Source organism: Peromyscus californicus, unplaced genomic scaffold (assembly GCF_007827085.1).
Source record: "Peromyscus californicus insignis strain IS unplaced genomic scaffold, ASM782708v3 Scaffold_4__1_contigs__length_199733344, whole genome shotgun sequence".
Taxonomy (NCBI): Eukaryota; Metazoa; Chordata; class Mammalia; order Rodentia; family Cricetidae; genus Peromyscus; species Peromyscus californicus.
In genome coordinates this window covers 117733431-117760796 of record NW_026294562.1, presented here as the reverse complement: position 1 = coordinate 117760796, position 27366 = coordinate 117733431, and the positions used below count along the sequence as shown (strand labels likewise).

Here is a 27366-nt window from a genome sequence, read left to right as displayed (position 1 = left end):
ATGAAATAAAAATAATTAAAACAACAACAACAAAAAAGATCCCATGGTGTCCAGAGTGATAGTACTCATGGACACACTTGTGTCCTGTGGCTTTCCAGCTCCCGGGGATGGGAGTTCCTAATGCCTCAGAGGCTGCAGAAGACAGGACTCTCTACAGAGGTTTCATGAGGACATAAGGACCAGTATCGAGAAGGGTCTGCTGAGGCTGAGGCATCCAGTGTGAGCCAGAGCACGCTTCGAGGGGGGGGCATAGCAGGGATTATACCACCTTCCTTGTTACTCAGCCAAACCCTAGACCAGACTGAGCTAACAGATGAGCAGGACAACAAGGTGGTCAGGAATGTGGTCACCAGAGCCTTCCTGAGGTCCCAGCCACAGGGCTCTTCTCATTTGAGATCAGAGAAATGAAATGATATAGCATCAAACTGCAGGGCCATTATGAACACCAGAATAGACGCACGGCTGGAAGACCACAGAGCACTGTGCTTGACATGAGGTCAGCATGGAAGCACTGGAAGCTGCTCACAGCAGGGACACTCAGCAGCTGGGCAGAAGAGCCTGGAAGAGTGATTCTAAAAATCTAGGCTTGAGTTCCGGTTGTAGCTCCCATCAACTACGTGGTTTCAAGCAGGCTGCTCAGCTTGTCCATGCCTGGGCTTTCTTGTTAAAAGGGGGAGCAGTAATACTTCTCACAATCTGGACTTAAGTTGTGAGGGGTGATTGGGACACAGAGCTTAGAACACACCCGCTCATGAGGCCAGTGAGATGACTAAGCAGGTAAAACCACTTGCCACGCAAGCACCCCGCAGCAGTAAGGGAGGTGAAGAGATAATTGCCTGAAAGTTCGCAGGCCAGCTGGCCTGGACTACACAGCGCCATAGCAGAAATAAGAGAGACTCTATCTCAAGATGGAAGGAGAGAACTGGCTCCTGAAAGTTGTCCCTGACCTTCACGTGTGCACTGTGGCTGTTGCCCCGATAAGAATGAGTAAACCTTAAAAACAAACAGATCCCCACTGGTTCCCGGGTCCCTGGCGTTTGGATGCTGTCCGATGAGAAACACGAGACAGGTGGTCAGGTACATTATATTACTGTCAAGAGGACAGAGAGGAGAGGACTGCCATGCCAAGCAGAAGCTGGTTATGATCAAGTCATGGAGAGGGGCCTCAAGAAAGCCTTGATCTGCCACCCTACCCGCCTTGAACACAGGTTCCAGTCTCCAGAATTGTGAGAAAGTGAATTTTTGCAGGAACTTTGTCGGGACAACTCCAGTGTTTGTGGCTAAGCCCTCAGCTTGATGTTACTGCTTATGGAACCTTTAAAAGGTGGAGTTAGGCCCTTGGGGGTGTGGCCTGGAGGGGGATAAGAAACACTGGTCTCCCCTTCTCTCTTGTGCCTGCCAGCTACAAACCATGCAGCTTCTCACCCTCCACACATTCCTGCCATGATGTGCTGCTTCACCACAGGGCCCAAAGCCATGGAGCCAACTGATCATGGACCAGAATCTCCAAAACCGTGAGCCAAAATAAACCTCCCCGCTTTATCACTGGATTTATCACAGGTGCTTGTCAGGGTAACAGACCGCTGACACGTACACCAGCGTGCAAACACGCACCCTTAAGAAAAGATCACAATCTTTCTACCGCCCAGTTTTCTCACCTGCGCTGATCAGAACAGACATGAACGAGGCTCCTGCTAGGCTCGACCCCTGCCTGATTCCCTTCCCCATAGTCGCCACAGTGCTCTCCCACAGTCACCCTCTGTGCAGTGTCTAGTTGTGGGTGAGGAGACCGAGCCACAAAGCACAGTATTGCTTAAGATCACACAGTCAAGAGGTGGTACGGTTCAGAGTCAGCTCTCTCCTCCAGAACTATGCCTCCAATTCCTGAAGACTGGTTGTGTGCAATCTAACCCTGGGCTCCCAGCACACAAGAGCTGGTGGGAACACAAGACATTGTCCAGTCGGTGTGCTTCACACCTCGGCATGTCCATACATTCCCAGGAGTGCTCAGTAAAAGGCACATTCTCACTCACAGCGCTAAGACAAGACTGAGCCTCTGCTGAGGGCCACAAAGCTGGAAGGCAGCTCTACCAGTTAAACTGGCACAATAACCACCTCAACTATCTCTCTACCACATCCACTGATGAGAGTAAGTTCTTGACCTGGGCCACCTCTCTGCCCCTTGGAGACAAAATTGTGACCCTGAAGTCAAGCTCGAGCAAGGTTTTGGGAGGTGGGCAGGTGACCACACTCTTGAGGTCAGAGAGGGCACTGGCATCAACCTTTTGTCCTGAGACCAAGCTTTTCTCGGTATCCATGGATTTCCATTTCTGCATTAGATACCTTCTCCAACACATCACAAGGGAGCCACCCCCCTTCTTGAGTCAGGGAACAGGCAGCCGTCTCCTTGGTTACACCTGGTCTGTCCCCAGGCCTAGCTTTCTCCTGACAGAGACATATATCTTCCTGGCCACCTGGTCTGGAAGCAGCACCCTAAGAAAGAAGGAGGCAGGAGAGTGAACAGATTGAGTCCTGCTCTGAATCACAGGTAAACAGGAAGTTGAGGCCCTAGGAAGCCTCCTCTAGTCCAGAGCTCCTCTTTACCCTTTTCAGAGTGCTCCGTTAGTACAACCCACTGTGATGAAATATGTGAGACCTCTGTGCAAGGGACCCCAGGCTCAAAGAGTCCAGCCTGCCCCTCAGAGAGGTGCATTCAGGGAACCCTTTGCCTCTGGCTCTGGGCATCCCTCAGGCTACTCTGTGAAGCTTGCCTCTCAGGCACATGCCACTCCATTATGCATGCACCTGCTGAGACCTGTTTCATTGATGCAAAGACCAGAGCCCCAGAGCTTGCCAAGCCAAGCCCTCCCCAGAAACTGGCTTCCTAAGATGAAACACTCTGTACCTTCATCTCCAGCCCACAGAATGCTGGGAGGACCGTGACACCTCCCCCAGCTGCACTTCACTCTGCGTACCTGTTACCAGGGCAACTCCTCCACCAGCAGATTTTCACCTGGCAGGTCTAAGGAGGCTGGTTTTGCATTTGTGTGTGTATGTGTGGGTTTTTTTTGTTTTTTGTTTTTTTGCTTGTGTTACCAGTTGTTTAAAAAAAGTAGAGTCTTCTGTATGGCAGGTTGGCCTCAAACTCACTGTGTATCTTGTGTACCTTGACCTTCGAGTTCATTTGCCTCTACCTCCCAAATGCTGGAACAAATGTGTTTGTGCTATCACACTCAGCTCTTTTTTTTTTTTTTTTTTTTTGAGGAGAGGGTGGGGAAACAGGGTCTGTATAATTCAAGCTGGTTTCAAAGTCATGCCCTGCCTTAGCCTCCCAAGTGCTGGATGACAGACATGTGTCACTATATCTGGCTCTGATGGAACCTTTCTAATAAGCTTCCAAGTGAGGCTAATACGGCTGGATGGTAGACTGTGTTCTGAGTAGCAAGGATCTAGAGTAATCACGTTCTCCCCATTCTACAGAAGGACAAACTGAGACCCCCCACAGAGTAGAAGGAGGTTACTTGCGTTGAGCAGAATCGGGTAAAGGAAAGCCTAATCCAGTATCTAATGGAGAATTTTGGGCCAAAGTTAGAACACAAAAACTACCTTCCTACTTGCTTGGGAGGACAGAGGAGCCAGGAAAACTGGGTGTATGACTTCTCCCTTTTGCTTCCCCTCAAGTCACAGTTTGGATTGTAAACACGTCCCGGGTACCTTGCAGAGGCCCAGATAGTCATACATCATCCTCACTCTGTCCCCCGGAGGAACTGCCTTTGATCTGGGAAACTCCCACTGGAGCCACCTGTAGAAGCCATGCCAGGGGGCTGCAGTCCACGTACAATGGCTGGAATCCTCACCCTGGACTCACCCACACCTCAGCGCAGCATCAAGAACCCTGCGTGGTCCTCTGCACCATCAGCTCCTCATATCCCTATCACCCCATCACCAGCCGTGAGGCTGAGACTTCCCAGTCTTTGCTGGCACAGCTGGGAAAGGGCAGCCCTGGGATCCTGCTCCCCTCGACACTCTCCGCGCTCCTGACCTCGGCGCCCCGTGAGCACTGTGCAGGTGTGGGGAGAAGTAAGCCAGACCGCTGTCTTCAGGGATCCCTCCAATCCCAACACTCTAAGCAGAAAGCCCCGAAGCTGAAAGGATGAACACAACCCTCCAGCAAAGCAGATACCTTACAGTAAGAGCAGCGGCTTACTGCAACTTGTCGTTCATGAGGTTAAACCTTTACCCTGCATCAGACAACTCTCTTCCCTTTTTTTTTGTTTCGAGCCTTGCTATCCAATTCAGTATCTGCTCATCATATATGGCTATGCCAACCTAATATAAGTGAAATAAAAACATGCATATTCTGTGTGTGTGTGTGTGTGTATGTGTGTGTGTGTGTGTGTGTGTGTGTGTGTGTGTGTGTGTGTGTGTGTGTGTGTAAGTGCATTTGAAAATGTTAAGGCTAGAGCACAACCTCAGGTATCATTCCTCAAGCACTATGCACTTTGCCTTCTGAGACAAGGTCTCTCACTGGCCTAGAATTAGGCTACGCTGGCTGGCCAACGAGACACAGGGATCCCTCTGTCTCTGCCTTCCCAGCATTGGAATTAGAGCTGTGTGCTGCTATTTCCAACATTTTACACTGATTCTAGGAACTGAACTCAGGACTTCATGCTTATGTGAAAAGCACTTTACTGGCTGAGCTCTTTCCCAAGCCCCAACTTCAGTTTCTCAGCAACATGAAGCAAGTGAAGCACTCTACAGCTGTGTGTGGTGGGGCCTCCACGGGGAGCACCGGACCTGAACAATCTGCTGGTGCTCTGCTCTGGTTTCCAGCCTTGGTGCTCAGTGATTCAGTCTTTTTAGAGCCATGGACTCGTGGTATGATCTGGGCCAGTGTGGACGCTAGCGTTGAGATCTCAGTTCTAAGCCTACAGACCTATCCAATCAGAAACTGTCCTGGTAAGGGTCCCATAACCTGCTCTGCTCTGACAAGTCCTCTAGGTGACTGTGATGTGTGCAGAGTATTGATTCAGTTAAAAAGAGACACTTGTCAACCACCAGTTAAGTGTCAACTCTGTGGATGTTTGGCATGGTATTGGCTAAGTGCTGACAATCCCCAATGCATTGCAAGAGAGGTCCACAGAGAGGCCTCTGACGGGTCACTTGAGTGTGAATTTAGCCAGTCCTGTGATATCCTGAGCCTCAGTTCTCCCAGCCTCAATATGGGTAGGTACAGAGCTGTTCAGTGCAGTGAGATAATCCCACTACAATGTGCGGCAGGGTGCAGGTCCAGGGTGACCCTCCTCAGGTTCTGGTATGTCACCATCACCCAGGTCTGGCTTGTGTTCACTGTCTGACTCAGTACCTGTCAGCCTGGATTATTAAGCAGGGCCAGTGGTCTGGCCCGTCTCTCAGTGATGGGCTGGTGGTACCAAACCAGCAGCTGAGAGGGTATATCTAAACAAAAGTACTTTCTCAGAGCTTGTCACCAGGACTGCCCGCAGGAAATGGCAACATGGGGTGGTGTGTTCATGGAAAAAGGAGAAACCATAAACATGACCTAGTGGGATCCACACACTGGGCTCCAGGCAAAGGTTCTGCCTGGATAATGTGGCATGGTAAATGTACCTGAACCCTGATGTACCCAGCCTGTTTACAGGAGATAGCACAGGAAAAGGTAGGAGCTGGCCTTCCACCTCAGAGGCTGGGGGTAGGGCGCCAGAGAAGGCCACGTCTCTGATTATTTACATTTTAAAAATTATATTTTTTAACTTTCTCAGACTATTGTATCCTGGGGTGGGGGGGCTTGGCTTGTCTCCTGCAGTCAAGCAAACCCCAACTCCCAAAAGAAGAGGAGAGAGATGAAAATCTAGGAAGAAGATGACCCTGTCCACCCAACTCAGCATTTCAGGACCAGTGTCCTAGGGTCCAGGGGTGAAGGTGGGTGTGAGAAAGAGAACAAAGACACACAGGGCACCCAGTGAGCAGATTCCGCTATGCCCCAGCCTCCCTCTCCCGACCCTCACAGTCTGTGATTTGCCCCCTTGATTTAAATGCTCCTCTGCTTCATCTTCACCACCCCAGATTTTCTAAGTTGGAGCTGACTATTCAGTTTCTACCTCTGAGTTCTCCCTGGCTCCAGAGTCCCCAGCTCTGCTCTTTCTTCCTTTGCATCCATGGGTTACTGAATGGACTCTCTCTCTCTCTCTCTCTCTCTCTCTCTCTCTCTCTCTCTCTCTCTCTCTCCCCGCCCCCATGTGTGTGTATGTGTGTGTGTGTGTGTGTGTGTGTGTTCATGTTCATCTGTACGTGGGTGTACATGTGTGCTCTTGTGTGAGGAGGCCAGAGGTTAACCTCAAGTGTTGTTTCTTAGGAAACATTTACGTTTTTTTTTTCTTTTTTGACAGGATCTCTCACTGGGACCTGGGTCTCACTAATTAGAGGAAGCTGGCTGGACAACAAGCTCCAGGGAACACTGGTCCGCTTCTCTGGTGCTGGGATTATAAGCACTCACTGCCACCCGGGCTTTTTATGTGGGTGCTGGGATTGAACTCAGGTCTTTTTGTTTGTGTGGCCAACACTTTATTGACTGGCCTCGCTCCCTAGCCCCTGATTATATCTTTCTTTTTAAGTATTTCATTTAACTGTGATGTTATTGTGTGTTACTGGGGCACAGCTGCCCAAGTGTCAAGACTCCAAAACTCAGTTCTTTAATGGAAGACATCAGCTCCAGGCTGGGCATACAATGGTGGCCCAGCCAACACCAAGTGAGCAATGGATTTGCCAACTCTTCACTGAATGAACAAATCACTGAATCACTTCGTTGCTCTGCAACTTTGGACTCTGTTCAGTGCTCCCAGTAAAACAGGTGGGTGTATTTTTGATGTTGAAACTGGATCCACTTAAATAAAAACATTATTTCTTCTCCTTTAGCTCTCCTTCTGTCAATTAAGCCTGACTTTCACCTGAGGAAAATAATGTCTTTCCTATTGAAGTTGGATTTGACAGCCCCCCCCGCCACACACACACACACACAACACATCATGAAGCAAGAGAGGAAGTCTTGACTGATACAGTTGCTGCCAAGTCCAAGGTCAGCCTGCCGGTCCTACAGTTAGGGGTGACTAGAGGTTGCTGCAGAGGAGGGTCTTGGCCTCTCCCAGCAATTCCAGCATTCTCTGGAGAGACCAGTGCACATTATAAAAGTTAACGGAGTATCTCAATGCCTCCCCCTTTTATTTCCCCAATATCTGATGCCTGGCACACCCCGAGACTCACTTGCTCCTGTAGGTAGTGCTGTCCTTTCCCTTTGGGGTATGGCTGAGCTACCTCTGGGGGACCTGCACACACCCTGTTTCCAGCTCTAGCTGCAAACGCCCTGGGACTTCACACCGTGCCTGCTTCTCAAGGCTTCACAGAGCTCAGCCTTCATTCCTGCCACTTCACTTCAGTTCTGGTCCTGCTATTGCTAGCTCCGTTCAGGGTGCTGGGGACATTCATCCCTGGGTGGAGTGGGGGTGGGGGTGGTGGTTGCCTCCTATCTCACAGTGGAAGTTGCTACATCTCACTGGGAAGGAGGTGGAGCCTGAGATGGGTTTACATCCCACTAAGGTATTGGAAAGCTCCTAGAACGTTGCTCTTGGTCCATAGAGGTCTGTGTAACATAAACTTCGTGGATACCTGAGCTCCCTCTACCCTAAGGCCTTCCCCACAGTCCCTCTAGCTACAGCATTTTGTCTGCACTGCACATGATAGCTTTTTCCACTGTTACATGCCTCTCTCCGGGGCCTTTTGTCCTTCTCTGCATGGGAGCATCTATCTAGTCTTCCCAGCCCATCAAATGGGTATAGAAAAGTGATGATCATCTGGAAAGAGCTGATGCTGTACTGCCCAGCCCAGGTTCCTCCACCTCCTTACAAGTCTGCCGATCCCAGTAGAAATTTGGAGACAGGAGCTGTCACTTGGATTCCAAGGCAAGTTGCCCTAGACCTCAACTGCAGCTTCCTAAGCTTTCATCTGCAGGCTTTTGTTTCCGGCATGCTGGGGAAACGCACTGAGGCCAGAACACATAAAGCCATAAGCAGCTGGCTGGATCACAGAATGTGGACAGCTCGTGTGGGGTACAGTCAGAGACGCCGGCCTCGTGTCTTCCCTGGCTCCGAAAGTGACAGCAGCGGTAAACACTTCATCTGCTGTAGTTTTAAGTGGAAATCCTAGCGTCGGCCATTGACTCGGTGTTCCTCCTGGCTTCAGAGTGCCCTGTGCATGCCCGCTTGTTTCTGAGGCTTAAGGAAGAGTTCGGCCAAGCGCCCCTCCCATCAGTCTGGATGAGATCCATGCTGCTCATCTCTAGTGTGTGCGTGTGGTGGATGGGGGGGGGGGGGGGGGGCTCATAGTTCCACAAAGAGATTAGGACCTACATGAAAGTGAGGGTTCCCAGGGTACGCAGATTGGTGTGGGATGTAGGGTCCAGCTTATAAAGCGCCTCAGATGTGCTTTATAATGTGAGGTTAACTTGCTGCTGAAAGCTTGCAAGCCACCGGCAGACACAGCTGCAAGCTGGCTAGTGTGTGCTTTATGAGACACAGCGACAGGATGGGGAGGGCTGGTGCAACAGGAATGGGAGCAGAGGTGGAGACTTCTAGATCACATGTGCGTGTGGGCACACACACACACACACACACACACACACACACACACACACTGATGTCTGTAAGGTGGTTCATCACTCCACGCAGCAAGAAACAGCCTGCCCTGCATCATGTGAAAACTCAGTCTAGCTGGGGTTGAGCCCCAAAGTAGAGCCAACCAAACAAGCAGATGTGACTGTCTGCTGGTGTTGGGAACTGGTGGGATGGGGTGGGGGCGGGGAGCAGGTGAGAAGGAACGGTAAGGAGAGAGCTGTCTGATAGAGTGACTTGTCAGCAGACACCTAAGAAGGGGACAGTGGAGCCAGGAAGTGCTGGGGGCATATTCAGGTGGAGAAGAGTGTACTGTGGGCCAAGGAGATGGGTAGTGAACTCCTGGTGGCTGTCCTGGGGTGGGACAAGGGCCGGGAAAGGAGAAAAGGAGTTGGAGCAGGGCATGCCAGTGGCTGTTTTTAATCTGTGCCTTTGGCATTGTGGTGGCCCATGCTCCATCGATGGCCTCCCATGCTGACCATTATTCCTGCTGGAGAAATGCTTCAGAGGTGGTAAGTATATCACAAGGCCTGAGCAGCCCGGCTTAAAACTGTAGCTAGATCCTGGGGGAGAGGAAGAATGAGGGAGGTCGAGGAGAGGCAGGGTTTTTCAGCCCACATAGTACACCTGGGAAGGGACAGATTGTCAGAAAGGTGTCAGCTGGGTCTAAGGACTCTGCGTACAGTTCTGTCCTGGGTGTCCAGGCCGCTTTTATGTGACAGAGTATAAAGTAGGTGTCTCTTTGATTGTTTTGTTTGAGATAGTCTTACCCTATAACCCAGACTGGCCTAGAACTCACTCTCTGTCTCAAATTGGCTCCAAATGCAGTCAATCCTCCTGTCTCAGTCTCTCAAATGCTGAGATTATAGGCATGAGCCACCATGCCTGGGAAGAATATCGTTCTAAAGCTTCTGCTTCCCCAAAGAAAGGAAGGAAGGACAGCAGCAACAGAGATGAGCATAGAATGCGCTCAGAAGGGAGGTGGGGAGGTGGGGAGGTGAGCTGAGAGGTCTGTGGGGTTAAAGACATTGTGTGTGTGTCTGTGTGTCTGTGTGTATGTCTGTGTGTGTGTGAGAGAGAGAGACAGAGACAGAGACAGAGAGACAGAGATAGGTGTCACTGTGTAGAGCTGACAAGCATACAGTTCCTTCTTCACTCCTCAGAGATCTAGTTCCTGGACAGAGCCCAGCCTCAGACCTTCGATGACTGATGGAGGCAGAACTCTCTCAGAGGCACAGTGAAAAATGAAGTGTTTTCTTTTCTACCTAAATAAAGGAAAACAGTTTTCCCTCAACTAAACCAAGACTACTGGCTACTAAATATACCAGGGGCTCCACACCAAAGAGGTCTCCAGGTCTCTGTACACACTAACTCGTATCCTACAATTCAGTTCAGCCCTGACACTGTCATGTGGCATGTGTTTTTAGCCCCCTCAAGGTTGAGACCTATTTAAACACAGAAAGGGCTCATGATGGCATGTAGACATCCATACTGTGAACTGGGCTTCCTTCACACTATGGGTAGTCAGTCATGGCAGGCTCCACACCTGCAATTCTAGCATTCAGGAGCCTGAAGCAGGATTGCTACAAGTTTGAGGCCAACCAGGGATACCCATCCAGGCCCTGTCTCCCAAAATATAAACAAACCAACCAGTCAACAAGCAAATGAATCAGAATGCTGCTGGGGGCAGATTGGCTTGCAGCCACATCCACACACGCAGGGGATGGGTGGGTACGAGAGTATGGCCTGAGGACTTCTTCAGACGGAGGTCCAGACACAGTTTGGAATGAAGGTGATTAACTGGAAGCCTCAGAGGTTGGTGGAAGGACATACTGTGTTTAGTGTGAAGGAAGTAAAGGAGCTGGGCAGGAAAGGGTGTGGCTAAGGGGGTACAGGAAAGACAGCACCAGGACACAGGCTTTCCAAGCCCCAGAGCATGCTAGGGACTTGGCTTGCCTGTCTGCATGCCTTTTTGCACTCTGTTCCTCGGTCTTCTTACGTGTTTGCATGGGGCCAAGCCACCTGCGTGGGCTCCAGAGGTAAACCATGCATGATCTACGGGCTGGGTTCATTGAGAGATGGCTGCATGCCCCAGGAAAGAAAGGGGGCATTGGCTGGAGTTATTGAGGATCCTGGTTCTCATCCCAGTGTGGCTGACAAGTGCCAGCCTCAACACCGTGAGGGTGAAATGTGCACAAGGGAGCATAGAGTCTAAAGGTAAAAAGGGACAATCCTTGGACACCCAGATCCAACTATTCATGAAGCTAGTATTATCCTCGGAGTTTCCAATTACATGAGGTCGTAAAGCTCCTATTTTGTTTAAGCCAGCTTGAATTGTGTTTCTGATGTTCCCTATGGGAGCAGTCCTGACTAGCAAGGAGCCAGAGGGAAAGCAAGATGAAAGCTGTTCCAGGTCTCTTTGATCTCGTGAAATGGGCACCAAGGACTTCCTTTCCCAAACTGCAGCATGCCTGTCCCCAAGAGACGCGGGCCACCTCAGAAAGCAAGAAACCAGTGCTCTTAATACGGTTGGTAGGACTGACCCAAAGGCCTGCAAGTTTGAGACTAGCCAGATAACTTAGAGGCCTTGTCCTCAAATAAAATTGAAATTTAAAAGGTTGAGGAGGCAGGGGGCTGTGGCTCAGTGGTAGAGTGCTTACCCAGCAGGAAAGGCCCTGGGTTCAACTGCCAACACCATTGAAGAAAAAAAAAATGAAAAGAAAAGCAAGAACATAATTTTTCTGCAAGAACTATTTACATCCCAACCCTCACCTCATTACAGCTTCCACAGACCTGCCAGGACGGATCACGGCAGTTTTACTGAAGATCTTCTAGTGGCCTCTCTCTGCCTTCCTCGAACACCAGTGTCTGCTCCTGCTATATTGACCCGTTGGACATTTCCTTGTCTATGTGGAGGCCATGCTTCCCTAGGATCTTTTCATGTGCTTTTCCCATTACCTAATATCCTTCCCACACCCCACCCCACCCCCGCCTGGGGTCTCAGCGCACACTCCTGTTCTTAGAGAGCTTTTGTGGACACCCTCTTCCCACCCTGCCCCCGGGGACCTCTCCTAGGGAAGGTTGCTTTCTTCACTCAGGTTACAATCATCGATTTGATTAGAGTGTGTGAAGTGGATGAGGAGAGGAGGAACCATGGGCAACTGTGACGCTCCTCAGAATGTGGGTCTGCAACCAGTAACCTCCACACTCACAAGCTTCTGAGGCATGGGAGGCCCCCAGGCCACTGGCTGGCAGTCCCTAACAGTGCCTGTGCACACCGAAGTGTCTGAGCTTCCCTCTACCTTCTCTTGTCCTGCCGCAGGAGGAGTCTGAGCTGCTGTCTTGTTCTCTCTCTCTGGTCCCCTGCCCTTCCCCCCCAAAAACCATCATGTCTGTTATCAGGGTCACCACACATGTGACAAAGGAGGCTAGTCAGAGCAGTCCCTCAAGGTGGTGATGAGAGAGGGGTCCTCTGAGAGTTCTGAGGCGGGCATGCACCCATGAGGGACCCCTTCCAGTTGGGACATGACCAGAGGCCCCCTGCTGGCCCCTGTTGGGTCGGGCAGGCAGGCTGGAAGGTCAGGAGGCAGACGTAGCAGGCCTGGCAGCAGTTCAGAGAGCCAGCCTTCCTCCGGGCTGCTGTTCACAAACCCAGGAAGGGCTGAGACAGGGAATGTCTGCACAGCAGATAGGCCTCTCCGCGCCTCCCTCTGCCGGCTACAATGGGTGCCAAAAGGCATGCCTGCTTTGGGCCCAAGCCCGACCCAGAGTCCTCCTTTGATCTGAGAGGCTTGTCTTTCCTGGGTTATTTATTTGTAATAACTGCCGTGTGGTTTCCTACCACTCCAAATACACTGAGAGGAAGCTGGCGGGCGGAGCTCTACAGCAGAGGCAATTACTTCCCTCGGAGTCCGGCATATTGTGTTACCTGCATCCCATCTCACAGGTGTGACCTGCAGCCCTGGGCTATGCAACAAACACCCACGTTCTCAAGAAGAAAATGAGTTTTGGCAAGGCATGGCTGGAAATGGCAAGGCTCTGGGCCTAAGCCTTATCTACATGGGGAAACATGTACTTTAGTACTTCGCACTTGCTTAAGACCACGAGCTGTGAATGGAAAATGCAAGACATAGATGCCTGCCTGCAGAAGCTCCCTCTCAGTCCCCGGCTCTGGGACCTCTGACTGACCACCAGGAGACCCCAGGCCTCCAAACAATTGTTTCCTTCATCAATACAACATTCCAACTATGAAAATGCTCAAACGCACAGCTAAGTTTTAAGCACTTCAGTGAACCCTTACTGACCCACAACTCGCTGCTACTAGCAACACCATTTGACCTACCATGGAACGAACTATCCATGTCTCTACCTGTTCAAAACTCCATCTTAATTTTTGGATGTACTTCCAGGCGGAGTGAAGAAATGGCTGCCTTTCTAATGTGTTTGATGCACACTTTGTACACTGGAGTTCAAGATTCGTCCACGTGATTGAGACACACAAAGCTGAAGGATGTGTGCATTGAGTTTGGACAAACACATTGTGCCCATGTAACCGAAGTCCTACACAGGTACAGAACAAAGCTGTTGATCCACTGAGCTCCTTCAAATCCTTGCTCAGTCTAGTTTACCCACGGAAGGCTTCTCCACTTAACCACTTCTCTAGTTTAGAGCAGCAGAGACCAGCGCACATTTTGCCCCACCTAGAACTTCGTACCAAAGAGTGGTACAGCATGTGAGAGTGCCTGTGCCCAGTGCACTGTGGAGATGCATCTTCGTTGCTGCCTACGTCCTCAGGAGTTCATGGTAAGCCTTAGCTAGCTGTGAACATATATGCTCTGCCACATAGTGGCTTTGGCTATGCTGGTCTAGGCAATCCCCATAAAGGAGTGCTGGGGACTAGAGAAGAGTCTTCAGTTGCTCTGAGAACCCACACAGATGATGAAGATGCTGTGAAAGCAGGTATCCTTGGTTCACATCCCCTCAACAACTTACTCACTGAGCAAGATTGGGCAGGTCCTGGAGAAGTAGCTCCCCATATCTGTGGGAGGTACAGATCAAGTCTCCTGGTGGATGCCAGAGACCACAGACAGTTCCAAGGTCTGTGTACACATTCCACTAAAGGGAGCTTTGGGGTCATTAGAAATACATTAAGGGTCATTTGGACATAAGCACTCTAATTCTGTGACAACAGAGTGGTAACTAAGATGGCTGCTAAGAGGCTAACAGGTGGGTAGCACATACAAGGTGGATACACTGAGTTAAGTGATGTTCTAGGCAAGAAAGAATGGGATGTCCTAAGACATCATCACATGACTCTTGGTGGTGGTGTTCAATTTTAAACATATGAATTATGTATTTCCTAAATTTTCTACTTGATATTTTCGGACCATGGTTGACTGCGGGAAACCGAAGCCACAGAGAACAAAACCACATACATTAGAAGCTTGGAGGAGGGTAAGGTTGGCTTCTGTACCCCTCTGTTCTCCAGCTTCCTCGGATGAGAGGTGCTGGGAGCTGCAGAACCACCCTCCAGTGACTGGGAAGCATCCAGGCGAGCACGTGGCAAAGGTTCAACAGGCTGGGGAGGAGCAGCTTTGCCTGTCAATGGGAGCTCGCACCCCAGTGTGCCACACAGTAGCTCTGTGAGCCTGGGGAATTTCCGTGAGCTCCTTTTAAATAGGAGTATTCATACTAGTTTATGATATTATCTTGTGGGTTTATTTTTCCTCTCCTGTTCCCCTGCTCTCCCCACCCCCTCCCTTCATTCTTTCAGGCTGAGGCTCCACTCTAGCCCACAAGGCTACAATAGGCTAATGTCTTCTACCTAAGGGAGGGTTGGGGAGAATTTCAAATAACAGCTAGGTATGGTGGTTCACACTTAGAGTCTCAGCATTTGGGAGGCTGAGACAGGAGGATTGCAAGTTCCACGTCAGTCTAAGCTACAGAGTGAGACCTGATCCCAAAAAACAAGGGATGGGAAGGGGTCAGCTTAGGGAAGTACTTGTACATGTAAGCATGCTCTAAATTTCACACACACACACACACACACACACACACACACACACACACACACACACATACACATCAGCTGTCTTCTCTGAAAGTTCAGAACAATGACTGGTTCCAATTGCTGAAAAACAGAGATGCTCAAGGAACTGTTGAGAGTCCTGCCTTGTGAAGTCAGAACACTGAGCCTGAAGCTCAGGTCAGCCTCGGCATCTCTGCCCATCACAAGTACTGAGAGTGAAGTGCAAGGAGAGCTACTATCAAGTCCCCGAAGCACCTCCTGTGCCCTCAGGCTTCAGCCTGTGCTGGGTTCCTAGCCAGAAACAGGGGCCAAGCAGTAAGCATAGTCCCTGTCTCCGGCTCTGGCTACATTCGCTCAGCTGAGCCAAGGTTCAGGATGCTGGCCTGAGCTTAACCCAAGTTGACTGCACTGCCTAAGTCTTCTTCTGGAAAAAGTTATTCCTCACTGAGAGAGAGAGAGAGAGAGAGAGAGAGAGAGAGAGAGAGAGAGAGAGAGAGAGAGAGAGAGAGAGAGAGTGTGTCCTGGCAGAGATTTAGGGCTGTCCTCACTGGCTACCTACAGTCTGCAGAGACCCAGAGACTGGGTGAACCAGCCTCACCTGACTCCAGCCTTTTCCTGATTCTGTTTGCCACAGGCAATTCAGTCTCCAAAACTGTGTTGCCAGAATCTCAATGCAAGTCAGACCCTAAAAACCACTGAGAACATTTTAAATCCCCTCCTTGGGTTATTTTGACATATACATTTAATCAGCAGTCACCGAGCAATGACTAAAGTATTCCTCCTGCCTAACTGTGGCATTGTGCCTGCTCCTCAGATTCCCCTTGTCCCACCTAGGATTCTGGGTCTGCTAATTATTGTGCTATAGTCATTCCACCATGTGTGAGTTCATCAAAATACAACTTTGTGGTCTGGAGGTGTAACTCAGTTGGCAGACTGCTTGCCTAACACACGTGAAGTCCCGTGTTCAATTCCTAGCACCATATAAACCAGTTTGATGGAACACATCTATGATCCCAGAACTTGGGAGGTGGAGCCGGGAGGTCCAGAAGTTCAAGGTCTTCCTTGGCTACATAACAAGTTTGAGGCCAGCTTGGGTTCCACAAGACCCTGTCTCAAAGCAAGACAAAAAAGAAACATTGCTTTGTACCACAAAATATATAGTCACTTGCCAATATAAATTAAGCACAACATTTAAAAGTGAGGGCCCACAGACCCTTCAGTTTGATCAGAGATATCCCAGAGAAAATTCAAAGTGAAATGAAATCTTAATTCTGCCTGATGCATGTTTTGCATATTAGATTGAATAATAAGAAACGATCCATGTTCAACTGTTAGAAAAATGTGGGGCCCATAAGATTCAACGTGTTCATCATGTAACCACTCAGTACACACAAACACCATTGTGTCTGAGCCTGGGAGGTGCTGTGGGGACACAAGAATAGAGGAACAGAGCTGCCTTCATAGTGTGCGTTGGTCTTTACTATCTAATCTCCCTGTCTGCATCTCTTTCCCAGGCTGCCTCACCTTTTCCTCTCAGATCTCTGTCTCTGAAACAGAGCCAGCCACTTTCTTAGGGCTTATGGGGCACCACAAGCTTTGCCCTGAGCAAAATCTGCACTCTGTTCAGAGCATCAGTGGCAGAAGTTTGTAGAATGGGCCTCCTGCAGCCAGACGTACCCCGGGGACTCTTCCTCTCCCAACAGTGAAATGACTGCACCAGGATTTTTACTGAATGAATGTGAGTGGTCCTTCTTATCCTGACCGCAATCCCTTCTATGGCCTGCTTTTGATTCCAGGATAAGACCCGTCTTCCAAAAACTCTAACCTCTGTGCTGGCTGAAGACAGTGGGCATTGACTCAGGTACGAGCAACCAGAAGAGTCCAACTTCCTCACCCGTTAAGGACATCCTGGCTTCTGCCTCAGTGTCCACATTGCTCCCGTGTGTGTTGTCCTCATTGCCTTTCATGTCCAACATGTTGTAAAGACAGAGGAAATGATTCTCCTGACTCACTCTGTATCCCAGGGCAGGCCCCCAGGGTCACCTGTATGACCTGGGAGGAGGATTCATGATGATGGAGCAGAGGGTGTGGACCACAGGGCGATGCCCACAGATACTCAGCCATCTGTAAGTGTGTGCTGTAATCCACATCAAAACAAAGACAGGAGCAAAATGAAATAAACCGTGAAGTTAACTGCACAGTCTTCCTCCTCGTTTGGGGTTTAAAATGAGCTAAGCCCTACCTTGTTTGTCTGGTCTCCACGGTCCTGACATAGGACGAAGGGAGGGGAGACAACCCTTCTGAATGTGCTGACATGAACACAGAGTCGAAAACTTACTTAGAATTAGGGACAAATGGGGGATTTTGTTTGGTTTTTGTTGTTTTGTTTTAAGCAAAAACCAGAGTCACATCTCAGTTTAAAGGAAGGCAGTGCAGAGGAAATGACAGACCGGCTCAGAAAGTTTCCTGTGTTGTATAAATAGAGACCGTGCTTCATAGGAGATGAAGAACACCATCACACGGGTTAGTTATCACTCATTCTTCTCCAAGGAAAAAAGGAAAGAGATTGAAAGTAGAGACTGTCTCAAAGTTCTCATTCCGACCGAGTAGTCCTCTGGTGAGAGAGCCTTCACTGCACCAGGCGTTGAGTGATTTACTTACAGCCCAGAAGCTAAGTGGTTTACACAAACATGGATCCCAGGGTCCAAATCATTAGTTGTTCAAGCTCTTACACTGTCTCAGCTCTACCACTCAAGGGAAATAAGAACTCCATTAGCACACAGTTACAAACTCTCACACATGCCCTTCCTACTCCGCACCTTCCTCATGCTATTTGACCTTTATGCCACCTGTGACCTCTCACCTCTCCAATCCAGGCTCTGTATTCTCATATCCGCAGTGGCCTCCTCAGATATCCCCTGCCACCTCTTCAACTAAGTCACCTGCACTGCTCTCAGAGAATTCTCAATGGTGGGTCTTGTGTTTTATGTCCTTCTAAAATGTTGGGACTGCATGAGGACCTTCATGTGATTTCCAAATGCTTCCCAGCTTCACCCCTCAGCATGTGCCATCCTCCATTCCTCTGACCTACCTGAACAGTCAGACGACCCATCAGCTACCCAAGACCCTCTGTGCTCACACACAGTCTGTTAGGGTTGTCAAGGAGGCCTGAAGTCATTGCTTTCCTGGAAGAAGTCCCAAGAGGAACTGAAAGCTTCCCTCTCCACTTCCATCCTATGTAGCATTTAGCTTTTGTTTCTGTTGTCATTATGGGGTGTTATTGCATGAGATGTCCATGTGGCTCAGTGGGCTTCTAAAGGGTTGGGGGGGGTCTTTTTTCTTTGTCTCTCTGTCTCTTATCTGAGATCCAGCCCGGAACAAACACTCAGCAAATATTTTTTGGACAAATCACTGAATTAAAGTTCCCAGATTAGTGGGCTAAGATCTCACCCGGGGAGTGATGACCAAAGTCGGGGGCCACTGACTCATCTCACTGCCTCCTTTCCCCCTCTTGTCCCTAGTCCTGTTGTGGAGGGACTGGTGGTGGATCCAAGATTGTCTGTCACCTCCCCTTTCCAGACCCCACACCTTGCAGGGATTTCATCCCTGGGGAGCCCCAGCTGATTGGCTGGCCCCAGGTGACCACTTTATGAAGATGCTGCCCTACACTCTCCAAACATACCATCAAGCCTGACTAGGAAGCACTGTCCCCACCCAGCTCCTGCCATAAATACCCCGAATTGCCTACCTCCTCCTCTGACTGGACTGGTCCACATAGGCCTGCCCCTTGTTGGACAATCCCAGCATCCCAGCCACCTATCTTGCCAAATGAATCTCTCACAGGACACAATCCAACTCTTGCTCAATTATATCCAACTCTTGTTCAAAAGCCTTGGTGTTGTCCCCTCCCAGATACCAAGGCTCAGAAAGGGGTGGCCTTCATCTTACCTCATCAGCGTGAGGTAAGCAGAACTGGCCTTCCTTGAAGGTTTCTGCCTCTGCCTTGACTCACTTGCCCGCCCCCCCTTGCCTTGTATCTCTTGACATCAAGTCACATATCTCTCTTCATTCGGTTCTATATATACATAGTGGGTTTTGTTTTGTTTTTGAGACACGGTTTCTCTGTGTAACCCTGGGGTCCTGAAACTTGCTCTGTAGAGCAGGCTGGGCTCAGCGATCTACCTGCCTCTGCCCCTGCTTTTGGAGTGCTGGGATTAAAGGTGTGCACCTGCGCCGCCCCCACCCCTGACTCTTTCGCCATATTTTAACTGAGCCACATTTTTGTGAGCTGACTGTTAGCATCAAGAGACAACTCACTTCCTGGCTCCCATTCTTTCTCCCAACTGTCTCTACTGAGTGTCACTCTTAGCCACACACAACTTTCACACAAAGAGAAACCCCATGTGTCCCTGATTTCTTTGTCCCTCACATCAGCTCCTGTTACCAAGCTGGAGCTGGGGAATTACTGGCCTAAGAACTCAGTGATCAGGAGCAGGGCAGGTAACTGCCCTTGTCATGGGCAGGGTTGATGAAGAGAGACAAGTAAGGATTTGTGGCTTGAACAGGGGACAGGACCCTTGCTGAGAGAAGGGCTAACAGAGCCGTGAGCTTCTGGAAGTCCCTCCTTACTTGAGAAGCATGGAGCAGCTAGTTGAGCACAGATGTCTTTTAGGCAGGAGGTGTTGGGGATCGGAAGGGAGGGGTGAGTTTTAGATGTAGTTTAAAGAGTCCTAGTTCAAGGCCAGCCTGATCTAAATAGCAAGTTCCAGATTAACTGGAGTTATACAGTAAGATCACATGTCAAACAAACACAGAAACAAACGAAAAAGAAGTCCCTGAAGTCATCTGTCCGTGTCACTGATCAGGGGAAAACCAACGTTCAAGACTGAAGCCTGAAGTCACAGAAACAATTAGCCTTGGCCTTGTCTTGGAGACTGTACCCTGGTCTTGCTTCTGGGTTACAGCAACAAGGTCAACTGTTTTTGGGGTGCGGATTCCCACACCTCTCCTTCTCCCCAGGAGTCCCCTCCTATCTAAGGGCAAGCCCGCACCTTTAGGCCAGCAATGTTATCAGAGCATTTGAAGTTGTTGTCTGGCACTTGTGGGGCCGGCAGTCCACCTGCCACACCTGGCTGCCAGCCAGCCGCACCACCTGCTCAGGCAGGGCACCTTTTTTGTCAGCCACAGCTGCCGACGGGCTCTGCCCTGACTACAGGCTACAGGCTGCTAGGGTGCTCTGGGTTTACCCTTCCCAGACTGATGCTCACCGGGAAAACAAAACAAAACAAAAACAAACACACAAACAAATTAAAAAAAAAAAAAAAAAACCTTAAAAGATACAACCCAGCCGGGCGGTGGTGGCGCATGCCTTTAATCCTAGCACTCGGGAGGCAGAGCCAGGCGGATCTCTTTGAGGTCGAGGCCAGCCTGGTCTACAGAGCGAGATCCAGGACAGGCACCAAAACTACACAGAGAAACCCTGTCTCGAAAAACAAAAACAAAACAAAAAACAAAGTAAAAGATATATCCCAAATAAGAGATTTGGGTTATTCTCCACCTCCCCAGAGAAAAGTCAGCCCCTGTGAAGGGTCTGGAGCAGGAGGAAGGGCTCCAAACACAGGTCTTGGCCCAGGTCTCAAGCACATGAATAAGCTGCTCCTGAGCCCTGACCAGGAACTTCAGCTCCTATGAGGCCATCTACCCACCATGGAAGTTCAGGCATGGTTCAAATCCAGGCTTCTTCCATCTGCCGCTGGCAGAAACAGAAAACAGTGTAGTTACCTCAGAAACCAACCAGACTTTTGCTCAGGCAGCTACCACAGGACCCTGTATATCCATTCTTACATAAAAAAAAAAACTCAAGAGAAATCAAAATCTTTGCCCAGGTAAAAAAATCTACATGTGAAGTTTTACATACAACGTCATTGTTCCTAACAGCCAGGAATGGAAGCAACACAAATGTCCCTGAACTGATGAGTGGATAAATAAATAGGGTCTCTCCACACAATAGAATATTGGTCATCCAGACAAAAGGATGATGTCCTGACACATCCGGCAACATGGATGAGCTCTGAAAATATGCTCAAGAAAAACCACATCTTGTCTGATTCTGACACGTTCATCAGAGGACATGTCCACAGTTGGCAAATCTTCAGACACAGAAGTCAGCTGAGTGGTCGCCGGGGACTAGGAGGAGAAGGGTGACTGCAAAGTGACAAGAGCCAATGACCGCTAAGGGGGGGGGGGGCGCATAAAAATGTCTTAAAAGTAGATTATAATGGTGCAAGTTGAAAGACTCTCTACCAAAACTACTTAATCACACACTTTAAAAGAAGGCATTATAGATGCAAATTATGTTTCAGCAAAGTTGTCAAGAAATAAATCTAATCATCTTCTCGGTCTCCCTCAGACAAGGGACTGGGCCTCTGTTAGCCTGTGTTCTTGTCTGTTACACCAGGGTGAGAACACCATGAGAACTGGACTGAGAACCGTTGGAGACCATTCTAGCTGCTGCCACCATAGAACCCAGGCTCTGTCCATGCAGTCTCCACGCTGTGCCTTACCCTCTTGCCAGCAGGGCCTGGTGAGTGACTTTGCTTTGTTTACATGAGACAGAATGATGTTGAGGATGCCCAGTATCCAACAGCCAGGAAGGAAGTAGCTGAATCAAGATTAAATTTCACTTCGTCTCACTCCAAAGCCTGATCCCATATGCCCCCCTTCCTCCCCCACCCCTCATTTGGGAAGCATTGATGGGGATACCTACTACATACCAGCACTAGATTTGGCCTTAGGGAATCAGTATCTAATGAAGTGGCCATGTTTTCTTTTTTCTTTTTTTTTTTTTGGACTTTATAATCTACTGGGTGTGGATAACATCAACCAGTCACCAAAACAAGTGAATAAAATACAGGTGACATAGTAAGTTATTGTCACAGAAGGCCATGGAGAGTATGACAGAGATAGATTTCTACTGGGAAGGGACTGGGTACAGAAGCCCATATTGGGCTACCTGCAGGACCTAGGCGCTTGGCCAGGGGAAGAGAGGGCTGAGCGCTCAGGTCGGGTGTGTGACTGACATGGACACGAAGATGGATGTCACACTCTAAACCCTGTGATGAGTTTATGCAGGTGGGGAGAAGCATCCATCTCCACAGCAGAATGCCCCTGGGTCTGATGCTGCAAAGGGCGTAGGAAAAAGCCCGTGTTCTGGTGGGCTTTCCCGGTCTTTCCTTCCCTCTGCTACCTGGTCTGGCCTAAAGAAAATTAATGATCTGTATGGGAGCTTGGATCCATGTGGGTAAAGGAAGTCCTGCCCCCTGAATCAGGTGGGTGTAACAGGGTGTGCCCACTCAGGACAGGGTCAGACCGAGGTGCAGCTGGGGTGGGTAGCGGAGTGGACCAGGGAACTCCCCCAGATAGAGGGTGTAGGAGAGCCAGTCTGCTTGCGTCACAAATTATCAGGTGTATCTTTGCCCAAGACACCGAGGCTCAGTTTTCTCCTATTTCCTCTGGCTTAGTGTGGCCCCGCCTGGTGATTCTGCCTAGCTCACTTGCAGTACTTTCCACCTCAGTCCTGGCCTGTCTGCCCCACGGCCACAGCCAAAGTCAACACAGAATGCTAAAGTCTGGAACGTATGGTGTCCCAGAACTCACTAAGCTAAAATCACTCCAGGAAAATTTTTCAGGAAGACACTTGTCCTCCCTAGACAAAGACCATGGAGGGAGGGTACTGAAGGAGACCAGAGAACCAGAACCTGGAGAGAGGTGACTATCAGCACCCTGTGTAGTCAGGGACTATTGACAGGTCTCTATGCCATGATCTCATGCCACCCATGTACCAGTTTAAAGTCACTTCCCAAGCGTTGCATTCATGCTTCTAGACTAGCTCATTTAGAGGGTGTCTCCACTGCTGAGAACTGGGCATGCCGGGTGCTGTGTTCTGGTGTCCTGCTCATCTACCAGAGGCTGCACTTGTCTGGGTTCCACGTGCCTGCCTTGCTGGATTCTAGAACAGGTGAGAAGTCCTCAGTGTCTCTGAACATCTCTGGCGTCTGAGAGTCACCTCATCATCCCTCTCTGACCTCTGTCACTTTGTCATGGCAGGCCTTGAAGTAGGGCAGGGACACAGGAAAGAAGGGTGGCCTTGCAGAGCAGCTGGTCGGGTTCAACCGGCTTTATAAAGCTTCAGCTGAACTGAGTAGAAATTCCTCTCTAGGCTGCCACAGCCTGTGAGTCACCCTGGGGGTGGCTTTCAGTAGCATTCTCATACCATGGAGGTCGTGGTCATCCAAAAAGCCCAGAGAGGAAGGAACAGGCTGAGTTGTAACCTGCCTAAGCTTAGGAAGGGAGGCTGCAGCTGCTCCCGCCCCCTCCATCCTGGCATTCTGCATATTTTAATGGCCTGGGCTTCTTTCTCCCAAATGCACTAAGGATCCTGGGACATGGGCTGCCAGAGGACACAGGCTGGGGGGTGGAGGAGTCCCGCACAGAAGCCCAGGGCCGCTTCAACTTATCTTGCAAGGGGGAGGGGGTCACAGGAGCAGGAAGTCCATGCCCACTGACCAGCTGCTCTCTAGGCAAGAGTGGGTGAGATGAGGACCCATTAGTGTGGTTGTAGGGCAAAGGTCTTGGTAGCAAGCCCTCTGGAGATATATGCCTGGCTGCCTTCCCAAATATTGACTTCCATCCTCCCTTGGCCATGTTACATATTCGAAGGAGGCCTTAGGTAATTCCTGTTACTGCCTGCCTTTGTTCTGCCATCTGTAAAGCTCGCTCTCTCGCGCTCTCTCTCTCTCTCTCTCTCTCTCTCTCTCTCTCTCTCTCTCTCTCTCTCTCTCTCTCTCTGCCAAGCACCAAGCCACTGCAATGAGAATGCTAAGATGCCCTCCAAATCAACCGTGCCTGGCTCTTGTTAGAGTCTACAACAGGCCTTCCCCCTGAGCCCAGGCTGGACTGCTAGGGACTGAGAGGGACCCAGGGGGAGAACACCTGCTCGATCTCAAGACACATACCCGCTGGTGGCTGCCACCCACACTCTGTGTCCTCAGCTGCCACATGCAGAAGCAATGGGGACAGGAGTGAGAGAGGCTTCCTGTGGGCAGATGTCTTTGACTTGTAAACTGCAAGCATATAGGCACGCTCAGCCTCATGTGCAGCATGTCTGGGCTGGATACAGTCAGGGCTAGATGGGTGAGACAGTCAGACTAGCTCTACTTACTAGTTCCAGGCTCTGGGATCAGTTAGTTCCCTCCTTCTATACATTCTGACCCTCGGTGTTCTCCCTATAGCAGGGGATAAGCACAGTAGTGTCCCCAGCAGGTCATGGACATGCCAAAGATACAACATGCAGCGTTATTCTGATGGTTCACTAGACTTGTTCCGGTTACAGGGCAGTTCCCATTGTGTGACTCACACCTCTAAGGCCATCTTATCCAGTCCAGGGTATCACCTCCCACTAGCCAAACTCAATAGTTTTCGATCTCAGGTGGTGGCCTGCACACTAACCTTGGGGCCCTTCCTGGTTCTCTCCCCACACCCGCATCCCAGCTAGCTCCTTGATCCCAGCATCCTCCTTGATCCCAGCATCCTCCTTGATCCCAGCATCCTCCTTGATCACAGCATCCTCCTTGATCCCAGCATCCTCCATAGGCCTCTGGAATTCATCTCCCTATTTCCTGTTTCCCTGATCTGATCTTCTCTCAAGTTTCACTCCAGTATCTCCGGGATGGCAACTCTGTCCACACCCAGCCAGAGCCCTGGCTTCCCTTTCTCCTCAATCTCCCCAACCATCCTCTGCCTGTCTGCCTCTCACTGTCCAGCAGGGCAAGGCTCCTGTGGAGAGTTACTGACTAATCAATGGACAGGATGGAGGAGGTCAACAGTGAGAGTAAAAGAACGAAAGGCAGCAGGGAGCAAAAACGGCTTGTAGCACAGCTGACGGCCTTTAGCTGACCACGCCTGTTGAAGAGGCCTTGTAGGATGGGTGGTAGCATACTCACTTCACAAGTGTGGGGATCCGACCCCTAAGACCTCACATTAAAAATCCAGGTGTGGTAGTACATTTGAGGTCTCAGCACAGAGGAGACAGGCAGGTGGATTCCTGGGGCTCACTAGCCAGCCAGTCTACTTGGTGAGTTCACGGCCAATTAGAGACACTGTCTCAAAAAACAAGGCAGTTGACACCTGAGGAATGACAGTTAATGTTGTCCTCTGGCCTCCATACTCACATACATCCATAAACACACACAGACACAGACACACAGACAAACACACAGACAGACACACAGACAGACCACACACACACACACACACACACACACACACACACACACACACACGACTAAGTAAAGGAAAACCCAGCACAGACTGCACCCGAATGAGTCTCCATGTGAGTTGTTGAACACCTGGTATTGTATCTTCAGGAAGAGGTTCGGCTTAAGAGTCTGAGACCAACTGCAACACCAGTGTGCTGGCTAGTTTTATGTCAACTTGACACAAGCTAAAGTCATCCGAGAGGAGGGAATCTCAATTAAGAAAATGCCTCCACAACACTGAGTTGTAGGTAGGTCTGTAAAGCATTTTCTTAATTAGTGATTGATGGAAGAGCACCCAGCCCTTTGTGGGTGGGGCTATCCCTGGGCTCGTGGTCCTGGGTTCTACAAGAAAGCAGATTGAGTAAGCAACACTCCTCCATGGCCTCTGCATCAGCTCCTGCCTCCTGGCCCCGGCCCTGCCTGAGTTCCTTTCTTGACTTCCTTTGATGATGAACAGTGATATGGAAATGTAAGCCAAATAAACCCTTTCCTTCCCAAGTTACTTTGGTCATAGCGTTTCATCACAGCAATAGTAACCTTAACTTAGACAATCAGTGTAGATTGTAATCTGTTGCAGGCACTGTGCTAGGCACTTCCTATTCATCTCCGTATATGATTGTCACCAGGAAGGAACTGATGCCTTGTTTTACAGATGAGGGGCCAAGAAGTTTGGTAATTGTCTCAAGGTATACATGGCCAGTTAGGGAGAGCTGCTGGCAGAATCTGACTCTGTCTGATCACAAACCTTATGCTTTCTCCCCTCCCCATAAGATGCTGCCATTGGTCCCTCCTGATAGGGCCAACTGCACTGATTGGCTGGCCTCTCTTGGCCAACACATTTGGGGGGGGGGGGGTCTACCAAGGACCTGTGAGAGAGGAAACTATGAGCAGAGAAGGGAGGGAGGAAGACCTCCTCTCACATAGCTCATGAACCAATCCAACAAGGTGATGTAGACCAAGATTAGAAATGCAAGAGAGAAGGAGCGAGGGAGAGAAAGAACACGCCACCAGAGCCTCCCTCTGTCCTTGTGCCAAGGCGACAGCAAGAACCAAGACACGTGAGGTCGTCTTCTCCCTTTGTAGAGAGTGGGAGAACACTCTGCTGTATCTTCGGACTTTGGGGGTCTCCCTCAATCATTCTTCTCCTGCCTCCATTTCCCAAGACTGACATGGAGACTGTGGTTAGATGGGACCCCTGGGCATCTGCAAGCTGAAAGCGGTAGTCACTAACTCCCTGCCCAGGGGCAGAGTCGGGCCTGCAAATGTGGTTAGCTCAGCCCACACGGTGTTTGTAAGCATTTGTAACGACTGAGAAATTTCACACGCGTTTCTGGATTTCCAGCTTGGCTGGAAAATCTGCAGCTCCAGCAACTGTCAGCTGGAATGGGCCACAGCTGCTGCCTCGGTCGGGCACAGTTTCTCTTCTAGGAGATGCAGAGGGAGGGCACCCTCATGCCATGCCTGGCCAAGGCCCCAGGTGCCGGGAGAGAGGCTGTGCCTTCCTCTGCCTGTAGTTGGTGAGGACAGAGTGGCTTTGTCAGCTAATGAAGGTAAGGCACGGTGGCCCCACAGTGGGGAACCGGGCAGCCTCCAAGCTGCCTGTGTCTTGACCATGGGGCTCAGGCCCTCCAGGAAGACTTCTGGGATTTTTAATGCAACATCAAACACATCTGGCTTCCTGACCTGGACCCCCTAGGGCTCTTCCTCAGGCCACAGTGCCTCCCCCAACCCCCATGCGCCACAGGCTGGTCTGCCCAGGGCACCTGGACAAACACTTGGGCACTGCAGGCCCAGGCTGGCTGCCCACACTTCAGGCTGGTGGCACCCTACAATTTGAGCAGTGTGTCCCAGGCGGCTCCCTGGAGCTCAGGCCTGTTTACTTCCTCGGGGAGGCATGATGCAAGGAAGCCATTTCAGAACCAGCAGGCAGACTTTTCTTTCCGACTTCAAGAAGTTTCCAGAAAACCCAAGCACATATTTCATAACAACAGCCTTGCCATAGCTCTAGAGGCTGAGCCAAGAAGAAGGGCAGAGCTGACAAGCCGGCAAGGGCCCAGAGAGGTGGGAGGGTGCCCACAGGCTAGGGTGGCTTGCAGGACTGGGCCAGGCAGCTGTGGAGAGCCCAGCCCTCCTCTCATGGAGCAGGACACAGTGGACAATCATGTCAGCTCCTACCGGCCTGGGTTTCCATTCCTCCACCACGGTTCTAGCTCCCAGGAACCCCTACAGGCCCTTGCAAACACTGGCCTCTTTGGCCTCTGCCTTCCCACAATCCCCTCTGCACATGGGCTCTCTTCTGCTGCCCGCTTGCCACTAGAATTGGGAACTTGTGGTGTTTTGT

General features: G+C 50.2%; 1 protein-coding gene across 9 annotated transcripts in view; it reads right to left on the bottom strand.

Moving 5' to 3' along the window:
* The window catches only part of Cemip (cell migration inducing hyaluronidase 1), a 160898-nt gene that overhangs the window by 74268 nt on the left and 59264 nt on the right, over nt 1-27366 (bottom strand). The gene's annotated exons all lie outside the window — the stretch shown is intronic.